Raw genomic sequence first — 24,970 nt, forward strand, 5'->3', positions numbered from 1 at the left:
AAGACCGAAACAGGCCTCAAGTCTCTTAATTTGTTTTGAAATGATTCTCTCATAAGATCCAGTATTTTGATAGGCATTTAAATGTCCACTTCTGGTTGTCAATAGATTGCGATCTGATTTAATGCCTGATATTAGAAGCAGATTCTGGAGCCCCAGATGAGCACCAAATCGAAGAAACCCTCTCGAACCGCTATCGCTTCCTGGTGCAAATTAATTGATATGGCGTTAGTCGAAACTGCTTGGAATATTTCTCCTTGGCGTCAAGAAGGGAGCATACTAATGCTGAGCCGGCCGGAGTGGCCGAGCGGTTAAAGGCGCTACAGTCTGGAACCGCACGACCGCTACGGTCGCAGGTTCGAATCCTGCCTCCGGCATGGATGTATGTGATGTCCTTAGGTTAGTTAGGTTTAAGTAGTTCTAAGTTCTAGAGGGACTTATGACCACAGCAGTTGAGTCCCATAGTGCTCAGAGCCATTTGAACCATTTGAGCCATACTAATGCTGAAGTACCTTGATATAGAGAACCGTTAGTAACATGCAACAATGTGTGACAAGTAACGATTAATATAATCAGTGCAAGTTGAACTGATTGTCCCTAAGTCATTTTTCGTAAAATTGTGATCGTGACTATCGACTTTTTCGGACAGATATTTGAATCGAATTTCAAATGGGACTATGTAACTGTCCAACTGAAGCCAACGGTCGTTGGTAAGGAATAAGTCTAATGCTGCCGCTAGTAGAGGGCAAATATTCCGCATTTCCGATGTAGACCTTATACGTGGAAGATTTTCTCGCATTTAGACGAGAAATTTTCATCACGCAAGAAATGTAGTATGTTGTCTCAGGTGCGCATGACCCAGAAAACTTCCAGATACATAATTATATTGTAACGTCGTTTGTTTCGCTGATTAAGTTGTAACGCGACTGCTGTCTTACATCGATATTCAAAGCAGTAAACACAACAATTGTTGGTAGTTTACCTTCATTACTTAATATCCGTGGACTTGGGAAGAATGAAACGAAAGACGCATGTCTTGTGTCGCAGTAAAGACAAGACGCATGAATCACGACCAGGAAACATATATTCCACGGCTCGTTAGTATGCGCTTCTTCTTCTGTTTTTACCGCCGTCGGATACGTGTCCGTGATTAGTGGCGATAATGTACGTTTCCTGCCGGTACCCTTGTATTGTCCTTAGCGTGACAGGACATGTATCTTTAAAAACAACATTTCTATAGGAAAGGATCGTGTCTGTTTATTTCTTGGAATTCAAGAAATGAATAGCAATTACAAGAGTCTTGAAGAAAACTGGCTTCGTTTCTTGCCTTGCCGTATTTGTGTTTCACTGTACCACACGTACAGCCTCTGACAGAGAACGAATCTGGAATATTGTCTTTAAATAATGAGCTAATATTTAGTTCCTTTCGACAATATGTATCAAGTACTTCAAAAGGTAGCAGCTGCGCAGGCGAGATCGCAAAGGAAAGTTAATTTCCTGGTGTTCTACCCAGAGTCAGCTAGGTCGAATCTAATCAATGGTATAAATTGTCAGCATTAGTGTTTGGTCGGCTATGAGAGGAAAGGTGCTGACGTACAATCTTAGGACGAAGGACAGTGTGCCACGTTCCTGGGAGAAAGAAAAACTTCTCCGAAGTACCTGACGGACCAAGGCATATTGAATTGCTCCGAAGTTTCATCAGTGGATTTCATCTTCTCACACATCTGATTTTACAAACGTAAGAAACTCACACAAACAAAAAGCTATAAACGGTAGGAACACTCATCATGTACATTCGGCATGTTAATTTGAGGAGAAAAGGAGACGTCCATGGAAGCCGAAGGATATAACTACCTGTACGTCACAATATCTTGCTTCGAAATAATGAAAGAGGAGGTAGAGACCCTGCAGAAATTGGAAACAGACGGAAATTTTAGAAAGTGAAGAGAAAATGATGGCAGTTAACTTCAGGCAGAGTTCATGATTTTCCGATGGCTTCACTCGGCTTGGAAGCCCAAAACTTTATGTTAATTAGAAAAGGAAACCATATTGTACAACTCCAGAGCTACACGCTTGACCGGAATGATATGACTGTAGCAGACTGGGTGTCGTTATAAAACAACGTCTGCGTATAAAAGAGGACCTCTGTCAAAGATATTTAAAAAAAAGGAGATTTATAGAAGAATAACATTACTGCTACTATATAAAAGCTAAACATACATACCGAGGAGTAAAACTTAAGGCTGATGTTGGAAAATAGAACACAGTCCAGAAAAGTCCTTGATGTGTAAGTATACGATCATCGCTGACCGTTACCGAGACTGTCTGCTACAATTACAACACACGGGGTGAAAATTACTGAACTATATGAAAAAAAACGTAAATTAATTACAAACTGCGGCGTGCACACATTTTATTCGACATGTAATCGTCACTACGGATATTCGGGTTTAGGTTATGACGTGTTCGATTGCGTGCCATCACTGGCGATGATGCGGCGCAGACGAATAGTAAAATTCTGCATGGCGCGCACAAGTATCGATGACTGAATGGCTGTTTTGGGATTCTTGCTCCACACCATGTCTTTAATATAGCTCCACAAAAAGGAGTCGCATGTGTTCAGACCCGGAGAATATGGCGGCCAATCGGGACCCATTCCAATGGCTTCTGCGTACCCCAGAGCCATAATGAGGTCCTCAAAGTGATCCTCCAAGACATCAAACACACTCGTGCTTCGATGGGGTCGAGCTCCGTCTTTCATGAACCACATCTTGTGGAAATCAGGGTCACTTTGGATAGAGGGGATAATCAACTTCCAAAACTTTCACGTTCTGTTCGGTAGTAAACGTGTCATCAAAGGATATCACACCGACTATTCCGTGGGTGAACATTCCACACCACACAGTCACCCGTTGAGGGTGAAGAGATTCCTCGATCGCGAAATGCGGATTCTCAGTCCCTCCCCCAAATGCGCCTGTTTTGCTTATTGACGAACCCATCCAAATGAAAGTGGGCTTCGTGACAAAACCAAACCATGCATGCGCATACTAATTCCCAACATTCCTCTCGGCCAATCATGCAGTTTGAACACTGTAACACAAACCTTTCAGAAATTATGACGATTGTATTTCATATACTTCAGTAATTGTCATCCTGTACATGTGTACGTTCAAGTAAGATGACATTGTTGAATACAGAAGAAAAATTACAGATAGGAATACATAGGAATACATCATATGTCTGTACTGTGTGGAAGCGTTACCAAGAATAATACGAGGACCAAGAATATGTCATCTATCGAGAGTTCATCAGAGCAATGTGGTATCTAAGCTCGAATTATAACCTTTTTAAAACCTTCTAAGCTACTGAAATCTATGGGAAACGCCGAAGAAGACACGAGCAAATAAAAGCGATAACAATCGGATTATTACTGTGAAACGTCACACTTACGATCTACCGAATACACTATTACTCTTTCCAAGATGCTACTCCAGGCGGGTGAAAAATGAATGTGCACAACGGAAAATAATCATCGCTCAAATGAAGATTTGGCGCTGTCTGACTACCACCTGAAGCAGAGCTTGGGATCCCTTAATTCTATAAATTGCAATCTAAACATAAATGAATGATGAAGGCACTAATCCTACTAAATGATAAACGTTATTCCTGTTTGTATATTTATTGTAGATTAAAGAAAACTTAATACAGTACTTGCCATTAAAATTGCTACACCAAGAAGAAATGCAGATGATAAACGGGCATTCATTGGACAACTACACTCCTGGAAATGGAAAAAAGAACACATTGACACCGGTGTGTCAGACCCACCATACTTGCTCCGGACACTGCGAGAGGGCTGTACAAGCAATGATCACACGCACGGCACAGCGGACACACCAGGAACCGCGGTGTTGGCCGTCGAATGGCGCTAGCTGCGCAGCATTTGTGCACCGCCGCCGTCAGTGTCAGCCAGTTTGCCGTGGCATACGGAGCTCCATCGCAGTCTTTAACACTGGTAGCATGCCGCGACAGCGTGGACGTGAACCGTATGTGCAGTTGACGGACTTTGAGCGAGGGCGTATAGTGGGCATGCGGGAGGCCGGGTGGACGTACCGCCGAATTGCTCAACACGTGGGGCGTGAGGTCTCCACAGTACATCGATGTTGTCGCCAGTGGTTGGCGGAAGGTGCACGTGCCCGTCGACCTGGGACCGGACCGCAGCGACGCACGGATGCACGCCAAGACCGTAGGATCCTACGCAGTGCCGTAGGGGACCGCACCGCCACTTCCCAGCAAATTAGGGACACTGTTGCTCCTGGGGTATCGGCGAGGACCATTCGCAACCGTCTCCATGAAGCTGGGCTACGGTCCCGCACACCGTTAGGCCGTCTTCCGCTCACGCCCCAACATCGTGCAGCCCGCCTCCAGTGGTGTCGCGACAGGCGTGAATGGAGGGACGAATGGAGACGTGTCGTCTTCAGCGATGAGAGTCGCTTCTGCCTTGGTGCCAATGATGGTCGTATGCGTGTTTGGCGCCGTGCACGTGAGCGCCACAATCAGGACTGCATACGACCGAGGCACACAGGGCCAACACCCGGCATCATGGTGTGGGGAGCGATCTCCTACACTGGCCGTACACCACTGGTGATCGTCGAGGGGACACTGAATAGTGCACGGTACATCCAAACCGTCATCGAACCCATCGTTCTACCATTCCTAGACCGGCAAGGGAACTTGCTGTTCCAACAGGACAATGCACGTCCGCATGTATCCCGTGCCACCCAACGTGCTCTAGAAGGTGTAAGTCAACTACCCTGGCCAGCAAGATCTCCGGATCTGTCCCCCATTGAGCATGTTTGGGACTGGATGAAGCGTCGTCTCACGCGGTCTGCACGTCCAGCACGAACGCTGGTCCAACTGAGGCGCCAGGTGGAAATGGCATGGCAAGCCGTTCCACAGGACTACATCCAGCATCTCTACGATCGTCTCCATGGGAGAATAGCAGCCTGCATTGCTGCGAAAGGTGGATATACACTGTACTAGTGCCGACATTGTGCATGCTCTGTTGCCTGTGTCTATGTGCCTGTGGTTCTGTCAGTGTGATCATGTGATGTATCTGACCCCAGGAATGTGTCAATAAAGTTTCCCCTTCCTGGGACAACGAATTCACGGTGTTCTTATTTCAATTTCCAGGAGTGTATATTATATTAGAACTGACTTGTGATTACATTTGCTCGCAATTTCGGTGCATAGATCCTAGAAATCAGTATCCCGAACAACCACCTCTGGCCGTAATAACGGCCTTGATACGCCTGGGCATTGAGTCAAACAGAGCTTGGATGGCGTGTACAAGTACACCTGTCCATGCAGCTTCAACAAGATACCACAGTTCATCAAGAGTAGTGACTGGCGTATTGTGAAGAGCTAGTTGCTCTGCCACCTTTGACGAGACGTTTTCAATTGGTGAGAGATCTGGAGAATGTGCTGGCCAGGGTAGCAGTCGAACATTTTCTGTATCCAGAAAGGCCCGTACAGGACCTGCACCATGCGGTCGTGCATTATCCTGCTGAAATGTAGGGTTTCGCAGGGATCGAATGAAGGGTAGAGCCACGGGTCGTAACACATCTGAAATGTCACGTCCACTGTTCAAAGTGCAGTCAGTGCGAACAAGAGGTGACCGAGACGTGTAACCAATGGCACCCCCTACCATCACACCGGGTGATACGCCAGTATGGCGATAACGAATACACGCTTCCAATGTGCGTTCACCGCGATGTCGCCAAACACGGATGCGACCATCATGATGCTGTAAACAGAACCTGGATGCATCCGAAAAAATGACGTTTTGCCATTCGTGCACCCAGGTTCGTCGTTGAGTACACCATCGCAGGCGCTCCTGTCTGTGATGCAGCGTCAAGGGTAAACGCAGCCATAGTCTCCGAGCTGGTAGTCCATGCTGCTGTAAACGTCGTCGAACTGTTCGTGCAGATGGTTGTTGTCTTGCAAACGTCCTCATCTGTTGACTCAGGGATCGAGACGAGGCTGCACGATCCGTTACAGCCATGCGGATAAGATGTCTGTCATCTCGACTACTAGTGACACGAGGCCGTTGGGATCCAGCACGGCGTTCCGTATTACCCTCCTGAATCCACCAATTCCATATTCTGCTAACTGTCATTGGATCTCGACCAACGCGAGCAGCAATGTCGCGATACGATAAACCGCAATCGCGATAAGCTACAATCCGACCTTTATCAAAGTCGGAAACGTGGAGGTACGCATTTCTCCTCCTTACACGAGACATCACAACAACGTTTCACCAGGCAACGCCGGTCAACTGCTGTTTGTGTATCAGAAATCGGTTGGAAACTTTCCTCATGTCAGAACGTTGTAGGTGTCGCCACCGGCGCCACCCTTGTGTGAATGCTCTGAGAAGAAAATCATTTGCGTATCACAGCATCTTCTTCCTGTCGGTTAAATTTTGCGTCTGTAGCACGTCATCTTCGTGGTGTAGCAATTTTAATGGCCAGTAATGTATTAGAAAGTTTACATATCTTAAGTAAATTACAGATCAGTTGCCCAACTCTGCCCCTTATTATGACTGCGCGGTATAGTATCAATAACGCGAAATGACTGACATCATCTACGTACCAAACACTAGAAGACACTACTTTCAAAGATGATCTACGGTGGTGTGGAACCTCAGTCGAAATAAACTAACGTGATCACAGCTGTTTAGCTTTCATAGCCCTACTAAGCCGAAGGAATTTGCGGTATCACCGTATGTACTGCGTCCGGTGCTTCGAAGTGATGGTTCTCGTACTCGTCTGCGACGATGGAATAACTCCAGCCACAAATAAACTCTTTCAAACTCTAAGACGACAGAAGGAGGTCCTCTGACTAACATACTCTAATACTGTCTTCTCCTCTCTGTGTTCTACAGACGAGAAAAGCGAACTCCCAGCCTCAAGGACTGAGTTCAGGTTCGCTACAGTGCAGTTCCTAACGGTTCTAACTATAAACTCTCCTGAGAGCAAAGACAGCAAGTCCGTCGATACCAACAAAAGCTGCTATCGAGCGACCAGCGCACATGGGCGCTCACAACGGAAGAACACCTCTCTCCAGCGCTGGCTTCCCAAGAAGGCGTGGCTCCCCACCATTGTAATTCCGAAACCACGGAATATTCTCCCCCTCTACAGATTCTTCCGAACGCCGACAAACCATATTTTAGTCTTTTGTCGTCCAGTGCGGAAAGTTTGCGAGGAAGAAGCTATAGGCCTACTCGTACGCTTCTGAGTAAAAATCCTTGGAAATAACCCACCTTGCGTGGTTTCCGAGGTGCCGCTTCTTCGTTCCTCTCCCCTGCATCCAAGATTTTCAGCTTTCAGAAGTATTATCCGGTTATCCTTCCGGCCCCTACTACAATAGCAGCCGGCCGTCACCCTATTGTGCTCCGGAGCTCAGGTGCCATGACGTCTATCTAGCTAGTTCCTGTGTTTAATCAGGACCAACACCTGTGCGGGCCTTCCACCCACAGCTTGTGTTCTGCCTTCCGTTTCATCTTCACTGGCGTTCCAACCTCTACTAGTATAGGCAATCATTCATTACGCCGTTTTTATAATAAACACACTCCGTCACCTTTCATGCAATAAGCGTTAACAATTAGTTATAAGACGTACGTGACAATCTGAGTCTCCTTTATATATTCATATATACGATGTACAACCTATTACATGATACCTAATTGTGTTTGTAGATGACGGCAAAGCATGTGGATGAGTTCTTGTAAGGAGCGAAATTATAGCCCTCTTACATCCTAAGATAAAGAAAAAATGAAGAGGTACTGGATGAGGATCGGTATGGTAACAGAGAATATACACGGATGTGACAAAAGTCATGGGACAGCGATATACACATGCACTAACGGCGGTACTATCGTGAAGACAATGTGTAAAAGGGAACTGCATTAACGGAGCTGTCATTTGTACTAAGGTGATTCAAGTGAAAAGGACTCCGCCGTGATTATGGCCGCGCGGTGGGACTCAGCAGACTGTGAACGCGATATGGTCGTCGCAGCTAAACACATGGGAGATTCCATTTCGGAAATCGGTGGGGAACTCAATATTCCGAGATCCGCAGTGTCAAGAGTATGCCGAGAATACAAAATTACAGGCATTACATCTCGCCACGAACAACGCAGTTGCCCACGGCATTCACTTAACGTCAGAGAGCAGCAGCTTTTCCGTGAAGTTGGTAGTGCTGACTGACAACACTGTGCGAAATAACCTCAGAAATCAATGTGGGACATAAGACGAACGTATCCGTGGCCTGCTCAGACAAGTCCCGATTTCACTTGGTAAGAACAGACGGTAATGTTCGAGTGTGACACAGACCTCACGAAGCCAGAACCCAAGTTGTCAACAAGGCACTGTGCAAGTTTGTGGTGGTTCCATAAAGATGTGGGTTGTGTTTATATGGAATGAGCTGGGTCCTCTGATCCAACTGAATAGATCAGTGATTGAAAAGAGTAATTTTCGGCTACTTCGAGACCATTTGCAGGTATTTTTGCATTTAACGTTCCCAAACAATGATATCATGTCACCGAGCCACAACTGTTCGCGATCAGTTTGAACAACATTCTGGATAATTCGAGCGAATTATTTGGCCACCTAGATCGCTGACATGAATCCCATTTAACGTTCATGGGACATAATGGAGAGGTCAGTTTGTGCACAAAAACACACAGTGGCAACACTTTCTCAATAATGGACGATTATAGAGGCAGCATGAATCAATATTTCCGCAGGGGACATCCACCGGCTTGAATCCATGCCTAGTCGCTGCACTACGCGGTGCAGAAGGACATCGAATGAAGTAATATCAAGGTATTTATTTACACAGCATTTGGGGAACCGCAGGAGGCCTTCAACAGTGTACTGTGCAATCCAGTGGTGTTTTTAAAGGTGAGTTTCAGCTTAGTCCCACAGTTTCTTTTTTTTTTTTTTTGGGAGAAAGTATCAGAAATAAAAAAAGGACACAGAGAGACAGACACTAGCCAAAGAACTTCAGGCAACACATCCCTACTCTGTAAGACCTCCAAACTTTTCTTAATTTTGTGAACAGCGTAGATATAATACTGCAGTAATAATAAGCAAAGAAAATACGAATCTGACACAGACCCCTACCAAAAACAATTACCACCTACAAAGCTTCAAAACAGTGAAAGTATTGTCAGATAAGTAAAAGAATTCCACTACGTATCTAGGAAGAAAGATTAATGGAGAACATCTGATACAAGGCATGCATCAGAAGGAGATTGGTTCAGTCTTCTACGAAAAAATTCTAGTTGTTTGATGTATAGATAATAGGCTTCAGGAAGAAGTACTTGAAAATCCGATGCGAAACACAACATTGTGGCCGGCAGTTGTGGCCGAATAGTTCTAGGCGCTTCAGTCTGGAACCGCGCGACCCCTACGGTTCGAATCCTCCCTCGGGCATGGATGTGTGTGATGTCCTTAGGTTAGTTAGGTTTAAGTAGTTCTAAGTTCTACGGGACTGATGACCTTAGATGTTAAGTCCCATAGTGCTCAGAGCCATTTTTGAACCACATTGTGTAGATAACTTCCTGTTGTCCAGTAGAAATATGATACTAGGTAAGCGGACAAATATATTGACGGATAAAATATTGCGTTACCCAGAAGGAGTTGTGCGACCAAAACGAAAGATAGTAGGCGTGTTCTACATCTGAAAAATGATGTCTATTAACTTTCGTGCCAGTCGCATAAGGGTGGCGCTAATAGTGCCACCATAAGAATGTGAAACGTCCCTTTAGAAAAAGTATTGAATTACTGTGCTGATAAATCTCTTACATTATTTGATTTTCAAACAGCTGAGCAAAACTGAACGTACCCAGACATTTCGCTCTTTACCTATTCTGATCAACGCTAAACTGACACACAATATTTTTTAGAGCAACGCAATCTGACTTTCAATAATCCCTACAAAAGAACGGCCCTGACTAACATTAACCTATATCTTTCACAAATCACTTACCTCACAAAAATCTTCGTTACTCAAGCTACTGCAATACAGCGAACGCCACTACTGCCAGCTAAATAAAGGATTCAAACTACTGAAGGCACTAACTACTGATAGGCATAGTTAGCAAATGAAAGATTTTGATAGAGAACAAACAATGTATTTACCTTAATAGTGTTCAAAAGTCACAATATATATAGCAGTTCATGACATCCATTCTTACAAATGTACTGTTTCTGATGGACACACGTCCAGATCATCCGCTCTCAAAAATCCGCCATCTCTCTTCCCCACATCCACCATTGCTGGCGGCTCACCTCCAACTGCGCAACGCTACACGCTGTTAACAGCCAACTGCCCAACACTACAATGGCGAATATTGCAACAATGCCGACCAGCCTCAGACTGCACTCAGCACAGTCAGTGATTTTCATACAGAGCGCTACGTGGCGTTACCAATATAAAAACCTAAACAACCTACTTACATAGCCCCCTTGCTCCCCACAAAAAATTTTAATAATTGTTTTGGGCACTGGCCAATACAGATTTGATAAAATTTTTCATAATTATAATGACAAAGATATCAAATGTACACACTTATTGATACAATGTAGGTCAAAAGCTAAAATTTTCTTACAGACCGTAAAGACAGTCCTGATCATTCATCACAGTAAAATTGCAGTGTTTTTCTTTTCAAAGTCAGAGCAGTAAAAGAAAATGCACACGGAAGTAGTGGATTTCCATGCAGTCTTGAACAAGTAGTGCTGTCCTTCCAGCGGAAAGACAGTGCTGACTCTTGACCTGCAGACAGATACTGGGCCACAACAGAGCAAACCCACAGCAGAGTCAGTAGAAGTTTTGAAGAATATTGGTAGGTAGGTCATCACAGAGCAGACCCACTGTAGTCCTGGTAGAGATTATGGTATTGGTGGGCCACCAGAGGTGCAGTCCCACTGCAGTCTTTGTAGAAATAATGGTATTGGTTAGTCATCAAAGGTGTAGACCCACTGTAGTCTTTGTAGAGATGGCTAGCAGCCATCCGTTGCGACTGTGCAGGTGCACAATCACCATCGAAGAGTCTTGCGGAGAATATAGCAAGTCCATAAACCACCACTAGTGCACTCACAAAGTTTTTTTTTTAATTGTCCTTAGAACCTGCAATGCTGTTAACCAGTCCCTTGCTGAATTATTAACACACGTGCAAACACTATCAGTCCCTACTTCTCACATATTGTCCATATACTATGACCAACAGAAACGTGTGCAGCGAAATGTAACTTACAAGTTACTTAATTTGATGAACTGGTGACAATTTTATAACGTACGAATACAATAACAAAGGTACAAAATGCATCATTAAAGAACATAACAATACAGATAACATTTGTAGTAGTACAGGCTTTCCAAAATAATAGAAATAAACAGATACATCAGTGTTACAGGAATTATGACATAAGTAAATATATAAAATAATGAGAATAGTTTTCGAAACACTAATTTCACACATGAGCATTAAAACAGAACAGAATAAATAATGTCTAAACATCTTTACTAAGAAAATAACATAGTATTTGAAAAATTTTGCGACATAAATCTTATTATCTAAACACATAAAGACAGGAAAAAGAGAAATACACAAGGGTACATAAACACATAGCGGAATAATACAAAAGGAAAGACAGGGTTCGTTTTCAGTGTAACATTTGGTACTGCAGTCCAACCCAAAACTTCATTCCATAGATCTTTCCTCTTATTTCAACATTTGTTTCCACCAAAAAAATCCTATCCAAGCATGCTTTCTGTATTTATATGTTCGCATATTTCTTACCTCATTATTTATTTTCCATTATCTTACCTCATCATTTATTTCCAAGAAAATCCTATCTAAACCTGTTGTCCCTAAATCCTACTTTTTTGTTCATATCCTCTTTCAAAATACTTTTTTGGCCAAACCATTTTCTTATAGCTATTCAATTCATTTCTTCCAATTCATCGCAACTCGTTATCTTATATAACCTACCCCATCTTGTTGTTGTTGTCTTCAGTCCTGAGACTGGTTTGATGCAGCTCTACATGCTACTCTATCCTGTGCAAGCTTCTTCATCTCCCAGTACTTACTGCAACCTACATCCTTCTGAACCTGCTTCGCGTATTCATCTCTTGGTCTCCCTCTGCAATTTTTACCCTCCACGCTGCCCTCCAATGCTGAATTTGTGATCCCTTGATGCCTCAGAACATGTCCTACCAACCTATCCCTTCTTCTAGTCAATTTGTGCCACAAACGTCTCTCCTCCCCAATCCTATTAAATACCTCCTCATTAGTTACGTGATCTACCCACCTAATCTTCAACATTCTTCTGTAGCACCACATTTCGAAAGCTTCTATTCTCTTCTTGTCCAAACTATTTATCGTCCATGTTTCACTTCCATACATGGCTACACTCCATACAAATACTTTCAGAAACGACTTCCTGACACTTAAATCTATACTCGATGTTAACAAATTCTTCTTCTTCAGAAACTCTTACCTTGCCATTGCCAGTCTACATTTTATATCCTCTCTACTTCGACCATCATTAGTTATTTTGCTCCCCAAATGGCAAAACTCCTTTACTACTTTAAGTGTCTCATTTCCTAATATAATTCCCTCAGCATCACCCGATTTAATTCGACCACATTCCAGTATCCTCGTTTTGCTTTTGTTGATGTTCATCTTATATCCTCTTTTCAAGACACTGTCCATTCCATTCAACTGCTCTTCCAAGTCCTTTGCTGTCTCTGACAGAATTACAATGTCATCGGCGAACCTCAAGGTTTTTATTTCTTCTCCATGGAGTTTAACCCCATCTTAAGCTAACTTAAATCTACTGAGCTCAGATGCTAAACTAAGGGACGAGGCAATGCAGCAGCACAAAACAATTAACACAAACAGCAATGAAAAAAAATGCAAATTGGCAAAGCAAGCAGCAGTATATCTAAATTAGCAGAGCAAAGCGACATTACAACGAATATGAGCCAATGTGCAGCAACAAGAAAAATAAATCAGTAGTAAAACTGGCTTAACAGAGTAATACAAAGTGAAATTCAGTAGCACTATGCCTGGCACACAGCAGCAGCAAATGCAATAACTTATACCTAAACATGACAAAGCTCAAGCAGAAAAAATAGTACACTAAAGACAACAATGCAGATAAGGGAAATGTCTATTCACATCTTAATGTCTATGTCATTAAAGTGGTGCACCACAACTTATTCTACAAAATAAATTACCAAGTACTTGAAAAGAAAGTTATGTATGCAGTTCCTGTGAAGGGAAATGTCTTTTTGTGCTCCCTCATTTTTTTGGAAGTATATCATAAAATTATTATTTACTGGATCTGTAGACAGAAAATATTTATATTAGTACATCTATTAAATTTTATTTTAACCAATGCTGCAGTGGAGCTAGAAACTAGATATTAGACAAATTGAGCAATCTCTCAACTAGAAAGACAATAGATATAGAAATGTTTCTCATCATTTCATCAGGCATTTTAGTAAATATCATAAATTAAGAGCTCCACAGTGTAATCATATACTCGTATTTTCAAGTTTGAGCATGTCGTATTTGCGATGCTTTCTACAAAGGAAAGTCAATATCGAGGAAAATGGCCTCTTTTTTTTTCTCCACCTGTGCCCCTGAAAGGCACACACTAATGGCTTTTTTCCAGGTGACTGTCGCTCAGATGGGCCTCCACAGCACATTACGTCAAGGTCATCTACCTTCTTTACTGAAATATTTACGGCAGCAGTTTCCACTACAGTGACAGTCTCATATAAAATTAAAAAATCAAAGGTTAGAAATTTACATTAGAAGTGTATAGAAACAAAATCTCATATATAACAGCGTCCAACAAGTTTTGTCAGCATTGTGGTAACTAACATTCATGTATGTACGCACATTTCATAACTCTCAAAGTACGATTCTTGGTTTCTAATGTCCTTTTCCACAAATCAAAGTCCCTAACCACTACTCATTACTCCTTACCTTATTACACATATACATATTTGTCAACACTTCTTTAATATTTCATCTTAATAAATATGTAGCATAATCAAATTCCTCATATAGCATCAGCTTATGGATCATAAACATACCTCAACAGCATAATACACATTGTCATCATAATAATAACATCATAAAAACTCAGCTAAATCTCAAAAACGTAGTAGCTTTCTGCAATAATTTCAAAACCTAAAGAAAATTCTCTGCTCATTTCAACAGTGTCATCTACCTCAAACGTACCTTAAAAATCATGATCCTGTAGTGGACTGTTAAGGCAGCCAGTCCACAGTGAAGTAGCCGAAAGGGCACGCGTCAACTCACGCCGTCTGGCGTTAAGTCTGGAACAGGATTCGTAATGAATGTGATAAAGAAAAGAACGTAGCTACTAGAACACTTAACTTTTATATTGTCCTTTGGTATACAGCATTCTGGATGATACAAGTGAGACTCTATCTTGAGGTACATGCAACGTTACAAATGGTTAATGGCGCCTTGCTAGGTCGTAGCCATTAACTTAGCTGAAGGCTATTCTAACTGTCTCTCGGCAAATGAGAGAAAGGCTTCGTCAGTGTAGTCGCTAGCAACGTCGTCGTACAACTGGGGCGAGTGCTAGTCAGTCTCTCTAGACCTGCCGTGTGGTGGCGCTCGGTCTACGATCACACAGTGGCGATACGCGGGTCCGACATGTACTAATGGACCGCGGCCGATTTAAAGCTACCACCTAGCAAGTGTGGTGTCTGGCGGTGACACCACAGATCCCATACCAAATACATCATTCAAAGCTCTCATATTATCACAATGGTTCCGAAAAAATATGAACAGTTCACAAAGTACAGACAAAATACAGTTTCATAAGTGTGAAGTTATCCAATTGTGTAATTGTGTAAACATGTGTCACTGATGTAATAAAAAAAATAATCAAAATATCCACGGGTGTACTGCCGGTCTACAGTGTCCAACGGGCACAATATTTCGGCGATCATACATGTCGCCATCATCAGGTGAACTGACGGACTGAGCTCCTGTGAACGTGCCGGCACGGAGATCCGTACACTATGGCTGCTCAGGTGGAACTGGGTTCGGTCGCGGCGGCGGCGGATTTAAATACCCTCCGCCCGCGGCGCGCTCACTCCGCCGTCCGCGCCCCGCGCCACGGTCGCGCGGTGGAACAGATTGCGACGGCGTCTGAGATGACGTCGGTGTGATGGCTCCGTCCGCCGTGGTCGTCACAACTATACATTTGCTCGATTAAATCGAGCAAATGTATAGTTGTGACGACCACGGCGGACGGAGCCATCACACCGACGTCATCTCAGACGCCGTCGCAATCTGTTCCACCGCGCGACCGTGGCGCGGGGCGCGGACGGCGGAGTGAGCGCGCCGCGGGCGGAGGGTATTTAAATCCGCCGCCGCCGCGACCGAACCCAGTTCCACCTGAGCAGCCATAGTGTACGGATCTCCGTGCCGGCACGTTCACAGGAGCTCAGTCCGTCAGTTCAATGATGGCGACATGTATGATCGCCGAAATATTGTGCCTGTTGGACACTGTAGACCGGCAGTACACCCGTGGATATTTTGATTATCAAATACGCCGGGAGAAACTCAAGAATCAAATAAAAAAAATGTTTGTCTCTCAGTTAAATGATCAAATAGCTGTTTAATTTATGTGTTAGAGAAATATGGTACCGATGTGTAAAGTTGTATAAGCAAATACCATATTAGCTAGGGCTCCTTGTGTTTGCCAGACACGTAGTACTCAATGTAGGTGTGTACCCCCTGAGGATTAATGTAATCATACCCTCAGGTGTTACGGATTACAGCAATGGAATGAAATGTATCACGGAAAACTTCGTTTGTAATTCAATAATCTTTAAAAATAAATGTTTTAAGTACAAAATTAATCACTCAAATGCGTGTCCTGTAGCGCTAAATGTGCGTCTTGCTGTAAGACAATTCTGTGTAAGTGTCGTAGTTATCGTCCTCTGTAAGCAAAGTTCTGCTGAAGTCAATGTACGTACCTCATCATAAACAAAAGTGAAATGCTTTGCGTATAGATATCATAGTTATTACGTACCTTACCGTGATCAAGAAAGTACTATAATGTAATGTATTGTTGTGCTAGGGAAAAGGCTGTATAATTGTAGCTATACCACAAAAGTTACTACTAAAACATGTTTTACTTTCCAGAATAATACAGAAAAACTGTGCAGATATAAAACAGATACACCGCAAAAGCAACAATGTAAATTGTGTCACACATTAGTAGCGCCGTGATATAATCGTGTAGCTGTCAAAGAAACCAAATACTAAGTCATCTTTAGTCTCACAGAAAGTACTTCAAATAACGAACGTCTTTTCAACTAAACCAAAATGTTGCATTAAAATGTCATTAGCAGTATCGGTACATGTTCTAAGTATGTGAGCCTTATAGTCGTTACGTAATAGTGCAATTAAGAAGCAGGAATGTACACACACAATAACACCGTGTCCTCTGTTCACTATAACAATGCATTCGTAATTTCTGTTTAAATATGACTGGATATTTAACTTCAAACATTGTTGCATGTTAACAGATTCTAAGTCTGACAAAGCATACTAGTAATGTAAAGTGAAAAATTTTATAGCAAAGACTAAGTTAAAAAACAGATTATCTCTCAATAAACGGTTTTACCTGTGAAATGTGGTGCAATCCGTTACTCTTCCTAGTACACAGAGTTTCAACTTCAACGCAATTATCATGTGGTATACATCGTTAAAGAATACTGGAATTTTTTCTCAAGGTTAGCGTCTATGTTATTTTTCTCTGAGCCAGCCGGCGCACTTGGCTGCCTGCGGTGCGAGTCATTGTCTGTCTCTTTGCTGGCGCGCGTCGTTATTGGGATTTGGAGACCTAACTTCTACAAATTCGCCTTGTCGAGAGGGCCCTGCCCTGTTTGAATCCCGCCAGTTCTGATGAAATTGAGGTCTGTCGTTTTGTCGGTAGTTTACATAGTTTCTTTTTTGTCGGTCATGTGGTGGAGAATTTCTCCCGGAATCATAACTGCGCGGTGGACCGTTGCGTCTGACGTTATTCTGTCTCCCTTGATAATAATTGTTTTGGTTCCCATATTGTTTGTTTCTATGATTATCTCTATCATATTCATTACTACGGAAATGCGATCTTTCTCTGTAACTATTATTCTTCCAATGGTTGTCATATGGGTGGTGTCTGTTTTGGTCTCGATTTACGTTGTAAGAATAGCCTTGTCGTGTCCATTTATTATTTCTGTCATCGCGGAATTGTGACGGATGTGACCTGTAATTGTTGTGTTCCTGTTTACACGTCCCGCGATTGTCAGTGTCAATTTCCAATTCTTGTAAGAGTCCCTGAAAAGCTTCAATGTCGTCTTTGCAACGTCCTGCCAAAATAATGTGCCGTAAATGTTCAGGCAATTTGATTAAGCAAATACAGATGAGTTCTGAGGGGCTGTATGAGTCTGACAAATACTGATTCTTGTGCAACATATCTTCAAAATATGTCACAAGACTGGAAAATTCAGATTGTTCGAAATGTTTCATCATTATGATGCTATGTTTTACTCGGTCTTGTGTAACTTGAGACCAATATGCTGAGAGGAAGGCATGATAAAATTCTCCTTCACTGTGACAATCGTGAATGACCGATCGCATTCTTACAGCTGGTTCATTCTCTAAATAGCCACACATAAATTCTAATCTGTGCTCTAATGACCAGTTGGGAGGAAAACAATGAGAGAATTGATGAAGCCATGCTTGTGGATGAATGTCGTTGGCGGATTGCTTAAATGTTTTGAATTTACATGTAGAAATAAACAGCTTATAGTCAAAATCATCATGTCGGCGAGTCGCATGTCGGTCATTGTTACGTCGTTTCGGCGGTTCCATCTCAAAATGCGGTGTACCTTGCCAATTTCTTTCATAATTTCCGAAGTGCCTCGTGTTATTATTTTGTGGCTGTTCCGTATTTCTATGTCCCTCTTCCCGTATTGGAGCGCGAGTCTCCTCTGAAATATGTTATTCTTGTATTACCTGTGTCACCTGATCTTGTACTCCCTGGATTTCTCTTTGGTATTGCGTATTAATTTGATTCTGATTTTGTTTGAATTTCGTAATTTGTTCGTACTCTTCTGCGTCAGTGAAGGCTTCAGGTCTTGTGTCATTCAGATCATCATCGACCTTTGTAGATAAGTTAGTGAACTGATCGGAAAGTTCAGCTACTTTCTCCGATAGTGTGTTTTTCTGAACCAAGTTTCAGAGTGTCCATTTGTGTTGAAATCGTATGTACTGTGTACTTTAAGTTTTCCTCAGTTTTTGCAAGTTGCGTAACCGAATCGGTAGATGCAACTGAGTCAATCTTAGCTTGCAAGGTCTCATGATTTTCATGAACAATAGTTTGCAGTTCTTTTATGGCTGCTTCGTGATTCTGTAATGTATTTTCATGCCGCGAAAAAATAGGTTGGAAATGCTCAAAAATTTGTGTTTTTACGTCATTACAGACTTTTTGACATTTCGATTCGATTTTATGTAACTCAGTATAACTACACTAATTACACAAACTACAAGAAGAAAATCAGAAGATTCCAGTGAGGTATCCTCGGCTAAGGGTCGACATATGAAACATCCCCTTAGAAAAATTATTGAATTGCTGTGCTGATAAATCTTTTACACTATTTGATTTTCAAACAGCTGAGCAAAACTGAACGTAGCCAGACATTTCGCTCTTTACCTATTCTGATCAACACTAAAGTGACACACAATATTTTTTAGCGCAAAGCAATCTGACTTTCAATAACCCCACAAAAGAATGGCCCTGACTAACATTAACCTATACGTTTCACAAATCACTTACCTCACAAAAATTTTTGTTACTCAAGCTACTGGAATACAGCGAGCGCCACTACTGCCAACTAAATAAAAGATTCGAACTACTGAAGGCACTAACTACTTATAGGCATAGTTAGCAAATGAAAGATTTTGATAGAGAACAAACAATGTATTTACCTTAATAGTGTTCAAAAGTCATAATATATATAGCAGTTCATGACATCCATTCTTACAAATGTACTGTTTCTGATGGACACACGTCCAGATCATCCGCTCTCAAAAATCCGCCATCTCTCTTCCCCACATCCACCATTGCTGGCGGCTCACCTCCAACTGCGCAACACTACACGCTGTTAACAGCCAACTGCCCAACACTACAATGGCGAATATTGCAACAATGCCGACCAGCCTCAGACTGCACACAGCACAGTCAGTGATTTTCATACAGAGCGCTACAAGGCGTTACCAATATAAAAACCTAAACAGCCTACTTACAGATGTAAATCAGGTTTACTTTATATAGACGCTGTAACGGCCGTGCGCCTTAGATATCTTCGAGGTTTGACTCTGTGAGCTGACGGTAGTTAAGAATGCCTTTAAGGCGTGAAAAAACCCATTATCAGCACTTCACTGAGTTTGAACGAGGTCATGGTATATGGCTACAATAAGCTGATTGTTCCATCTGCGGTACTGCCGAAAGACTTGGCAGGAATGTAGCCACTGTACGTGATTACTGGCAGCAGTCCTCACGAGAGTGTATGGTCGCAAGAAGACCGGGCTCCATACAGCCTCGTGGCACTACCGAGAGGGAAGACCGTGGTGTTCAACAAATGGCTCTAGAGCATCTTGCTGCATTTTCAGATGCAGTTTTGAGCAGCAGTTCGCAGCACGTTGAGACAAGGTACTGTTACAAATTGGTACATCAAGGACAGCTCCAAGCCAGACGCCCCGTAGCGTGCGTTCCAGTGACCCCAAATCACCGCTTATGCGGCTTCAGTGGTGTCTACCGAGAGCTCATTGCATGTCATGGCGGAGGTCTGGTTGTGTTTTGTGATGAAAGCTGGTTCTGCCTCGGTGCCAGTGATGGCTTTGTGTTGCTTCGGAGGAGTCCAGTTAGAGCCTGCAACCAATCTGTCTGTGTGCTACACACACTGTACCTAAACCTGGAGCAACGTTTCGGTGTGTTATTCCGTATGACAGCCGGAGCAATCTCGTTGTTATCCCACTCAACCTGACTGCAAATTTGTACGTCAGTCCGGTGATCCGACCTGTTCTGCTGCCATTTATGAACAGCATTCCAGGGTATGTTTTCGAACAGGATAACGCTCACCCCATGCCGCTGTTGGAAACCAACATGCTATATAGTGTGTTGACATATTGCCTTGGCCTGGTCGATCAGCAGAACTGTCTCCAGTCGAACACGTATGTGACTTCCTCGGACAACTCCAGGTCATCCACAAACAGCACCAGCCGTCCCTGTATTGAGCGAGTAAGCGCAAGAGGCATGGAATTCCATCCCACAGACATCCCGCACCTCATCAACACAACGGATGCACGTTTGTATGCTTGCATTCATCATTCCGGCGTTTACACCGGTTATTAATGTATGCTTTCACCACTCTGGAGGCTACACCGATTATTAATGTACCAGCGTCTCACATTTACAATGGCTTATTTCGTACTTACACCAACCTGTGATCTTGCAATGTTAACTAGTAATCACTTCCATATGTTATGCAGAGAAATGTTTGACAGATTTTCATTAGTCTACATTAAAAATTTTTTGGAGTTACGGTTTTTTTACGTCAGTCTAATATACAAAGTTAGGAGGTAGTAGAAAAACAACAAAAGTAAATAATTATAGGGAAACCTTCGTCTGAAGAAAGGACAGTTGACATCTGGTGCAATAATGAGGAAAAATTAGAAACAGACACGGTTCTCATTGCGTAAAATAGGTAATAAGCATTATAAAAGGTGGAAGATCCGTAGAGACGAATGTGTTAGTTAACCATAGTAGGTTGGAGGGCGGCATCAAACAAGTGTCAAGGTTGTTGACTATAAATAAAAATCACAATGGTATTTTTCATTATTTTTGAATCAGCAGCTGATCAACGCTTCAAATAATACGCGCGAATTTTTAAAAGTTGTGGTTACCTAGAACAGGAATGAGTAGTTATAGATTCTTCTCTCAAGGAACACATCATTTCATGTTCAAAAAGAAGAAAGCAAGTCAAGAGAAGCTCAGTACCATCATTAGTTTCGGGAAGTATGGCGAATTCTTCTCGAGACGTCTATTCGGAGTGACGTTTGGACAGATATTTTACTTGTCATCATCTGGCAAAGTGATATCCAATCTTTAAGAAATGACAGTTCTCGGTTGGAATTTTGTTACAAGTATTTATTTCACGATTGCGATGACGGCCTATCATGTCATGCATAAGAAGATAGGAACCTTCGTACTTTATACAAAAGAACGTAATATTTCGTGTAATAATTGATATCGAGTTCATGTCATCTGCTCGCTTTATTTTCACTGTGTGAATGGACTTTCTTTGCTTCGTCCCACCAATTTACTATTGACTTTACATAAATATCTCATTCTGTACTTTGCTCTTAATTTTTTTTCCCAAATGTGGTGAGGTGCACTGAAGTTCCTCCACTTCTAGACGCCTCAGTTATACATCTGCAAGAGAGCAGCGATAGTTCGAGACGTACAGAAATAATTACAGGGTGGTAACGATATGAGTGCAGTTTTTCCACTGCTATGAATCCAACGGTCAAGATTTTAAAGGAAGAGCGTGCAATCGCCAGGTCATCATATTATGAGTATTCTCTCAGATAATAACAGAGAATATGCTCATAGATTCGTTTGCCACTTGTTGACAGAACACTTTAATAATCAATATTTTAACAATGAAAACAAAACTTCCGAGTGTGTTACGATATCACAAAAATAGTTTGCATTTACAATGTGAAGCACGGTATTAAAAATAACTGAGATAGTTCAGCATATTAGGTGCTGTAGAATTCATTATAGTTTTTCGAGTTTATATGTCGGAATTAGTAACCGTAAATACATTTGCGCATAGAGATCCGACTTGCATGTGTAATGTTCTTTTCTTCGGTAGAGTACACGAATCGTTGCAGCTGGGGCAACATTTACGCCTGAAGTATGAATACTAGCCATTCGTCTCTCAGACTATAGAACACGTTTCCCACTTACCTCTTCTTACTGCTCCATTTGCTTTCTGTATGAGGGAAGAAGGATTGTCGGTTAACTCTCTTTATAGGCCCAAACATCGTTGTTTTTATCGCCTCTAGTAAGCCACTCATCTCCTGCCACGGATTTTATCGAGCAAATTGAAACCTATCGTAGCGCAAAGGCACTATTAAAAGTCTAAAAAGAGTCGCACACCAATCCGTTATGAGATATAGTGCCTTAGTAGTGCTTGTAGTCTCACTTAGTTTCTATATCAGGCCTTATGTCGCCTTAGTTCACATGACAACGGTATATAGGGGAGTGTACTATGGTCCACAATTTTTTCACTGCCAGGAATTTGTAGACAATGTTTACTGAGATGGTATTCTTTTGTCTAATGTCGGCCAATTTGGATACTTCAATATTTCTGTTGTAGTGTATACTATCGAAAGAAAATGGAGCACACGCTTGTATAATCTGTTAGTTCAGTGTCATGTCCTAACACAGTATTCTCCATCCCTTCCCCATTTACCCCTTTCACTAGCATTGTGACGTATGTGCACCGCGTTGGGTTAGCAGGGTTTCACGAAAAAGCGGGAGAAGACTTGCAGATGACACACATCAGTGGACAGAGAATCTCACCATGTTTAGATTTGCAATACGTGCCGTGGCGTAGTTGCATTAAGGGGCAGGTGTGCAGACAAATTACCCGCTCAGCACTGTCCCATCGATTTCGTTCGCCCCTACTGATAGGCAGCCGAGTCAACAGATTGCGAAGTTGTATCTGTCGCGCCGTCCCAGATAATTCGTGTCGAACAACTACGTGCACATATTGTTCGCACTGACACAAACGGTGCCCGTACTGAGCACTTGAAACGTGAATTAGAACTTCCAGAGATTCTCTCTCTATCATTTTTGTATGTCTTGTGTTTTTCGCGCAGTCGTCATCTGAAACCCAATAGACCTACGAATAACCCTGTACGCCCACTCACGACTCGCGCTGGAATAAGAAACTGCGGGAAATATGTTTATTTTTCGCATTGTTACTTATGACTACGACATTGGTCCGGCCCCGATAGCTGAATGGTCAGCGCAACAGTATGTCAATCCTAAGGGCCCGGGATCAATTCCCGTCTGGTTCGGAGTTTTTTCTCCGCTCAGGGACTGAGTGTTGTGTTGTCCTAATAATCATCATTATTTCATCCCCTTTGAAGCGCAAGTCACCGAAGTGGCGTCAAATCGAAAGACTTTGTAAGTAGGCTCTTTAGGTTTTTATATTGGTAACGCCACGTAGCGCTCTGTATGAAAATCACTGGCTGTGCTGTGTGCAGTCTGTGGCTGGTTAGCATTGTTGCAATATTCGCTATTATAGTGTTGGGCAGTTGGCTGTTAACAGCGCGTAGCGTTGCGTAGTTGGAGGTGAGCCGCCAGCAGTGGTGGATGTGGGGAGAGAAATGGCGGAGTTTTGAGAGTGAATGATCTGGACGTGTGTCCATCAGAGACAGTAAATTTGTAAGACTGGATGCCATGAACTGATATATATATAATGACTTTTGAACACTTTTAAGGTAAATACATTGTTTGTCCTCTATCAAAATCTTTCATTTCCTAACTATGCCTATCAGTAGTTAGTGCCTTCAGTAGTTTAAATATTTTATTTAGCTGGCAGCAGTGGCGCTCGCTGTATTGCAGTAGTTCGAGTAACGAAGATTTTTGTGAGGTAAGTGATTTGTGGAAGGTATAGGTTAATGTTAGTCAGGGCCATTCTTTTGTAGGGATTATTGAAAGTCAGATTGTGTTGCGCTAAAGATATTGTGTGTCAGTTTAGTGTTGACCAGAATAGGTAAAGAGCGAAATGTCTGAGTACGTTCAGTTTTGCTCAGCTGTCTGAAAAGCAAATAATGTAAGAGATTTATCAGCACAGTAATTCATGAAGTTTTTCTAAGGGGACGGACGTTTCAGCTTGCATCGGGCGAACGGTCTACCCGACGGGAGGCCCTAGTTACTCGACATTTTTACTACGACATTAATTAAAAGAAGCATTTATTTCACTCCGAAAGAAAAGTGGCAGTGAATGGGTTAACACACTCTTAGTGAGAAGTATCGAAAATCTCGAGAGAAAGAACCGGTCCCAGGGTGTGTTATACCTATGTTTTGTGCGCGATATCTTTCGTCGACAAAGTACAGAGTCCCAGCTTCATGGTTATGGAAAAAAAACCGTCACATTTATGTATTTCGCCTACTTCAAGAACATTCAGTATTCCAGATTGAGGCAGATAGGTCCTTGTTTGACACCCAGATAGCAGTCAGAGATGGAGTTAGCAGCGCAAGGACTGCCCCTGCACCGTGGGAGCAGTGGGTCTGCGGAATTGGAGTGGCGGGGGGGACGGGTGATTAAATTTCGAGCCCGGCCTTTGTGACCTAATGAAGCGTCACCGCTGTCAGAGGCGTCCGCTGCGTCGCCGGCCCACCACAAAAGACTGCCGCTGGCGCTGGCACACGTGGGGTAACGAACACGTGACACCCGCTGCGAGGGCGCCGGCCGCTACAAAGCGCAGCAGTGGGTAACGCGGGAGGCAGCAAGAGATACGGCCACGCCACTTGGACGGCGCTGCGTTCTGGCCAGTAACAGACCGGCAGGCCTGCTGTGTGCAGGTGGTGGTGGTGGGGGGGGGGGGGAGGAGGGTAAGGGGGCATCTGGCTCATGATGTTACGAGTATAAGCCTACTCAGGCTTGGAGATCACAATTCGTACGGTTGTGAGCTGCCACTGCCCCCAGAAAAACACATGAGTGTCGATATACAGTTATGAACACAATTTATGACCCGAAATACAATCCCAATGATAAC

At 42.9% G+C, this 24,970-nt stretch overlaps 1 non-coding gene across 1 annotated transcript; it reads left to right on the forward strand.

Annotated features, from left to right (window-relative positions):
• The first annotated feature begins 290 nt into the window (after positions 1–290).
• Trnas-gga (transfer RNA serine (anticodon GGA)) lies at positions 291–374 on the forward strand. Its single transcript is given in 2 exon segments — positions 291–330; positions 340–374. It is a non-coding gene; the product is annotated as a tRNA-Ser (tRNA).
• Positions 375–24,970: the final 24,596 nt, after the last annotated feature.

This window comes from Schistocerca nitens, chromosome 5, assembly GCF_023898315.1.
Source record: "Schistocerca nitens isolate TAMUIC-IGC-003100 chromosome 5, iqSchNite1.1, whole genome shotgun sequence".
NCBI lineage: Eukaryota > Metazoa > Arthropoda > Insecta > Orthoptera > Acrididae > Schistocerca > Schistocerca nitens.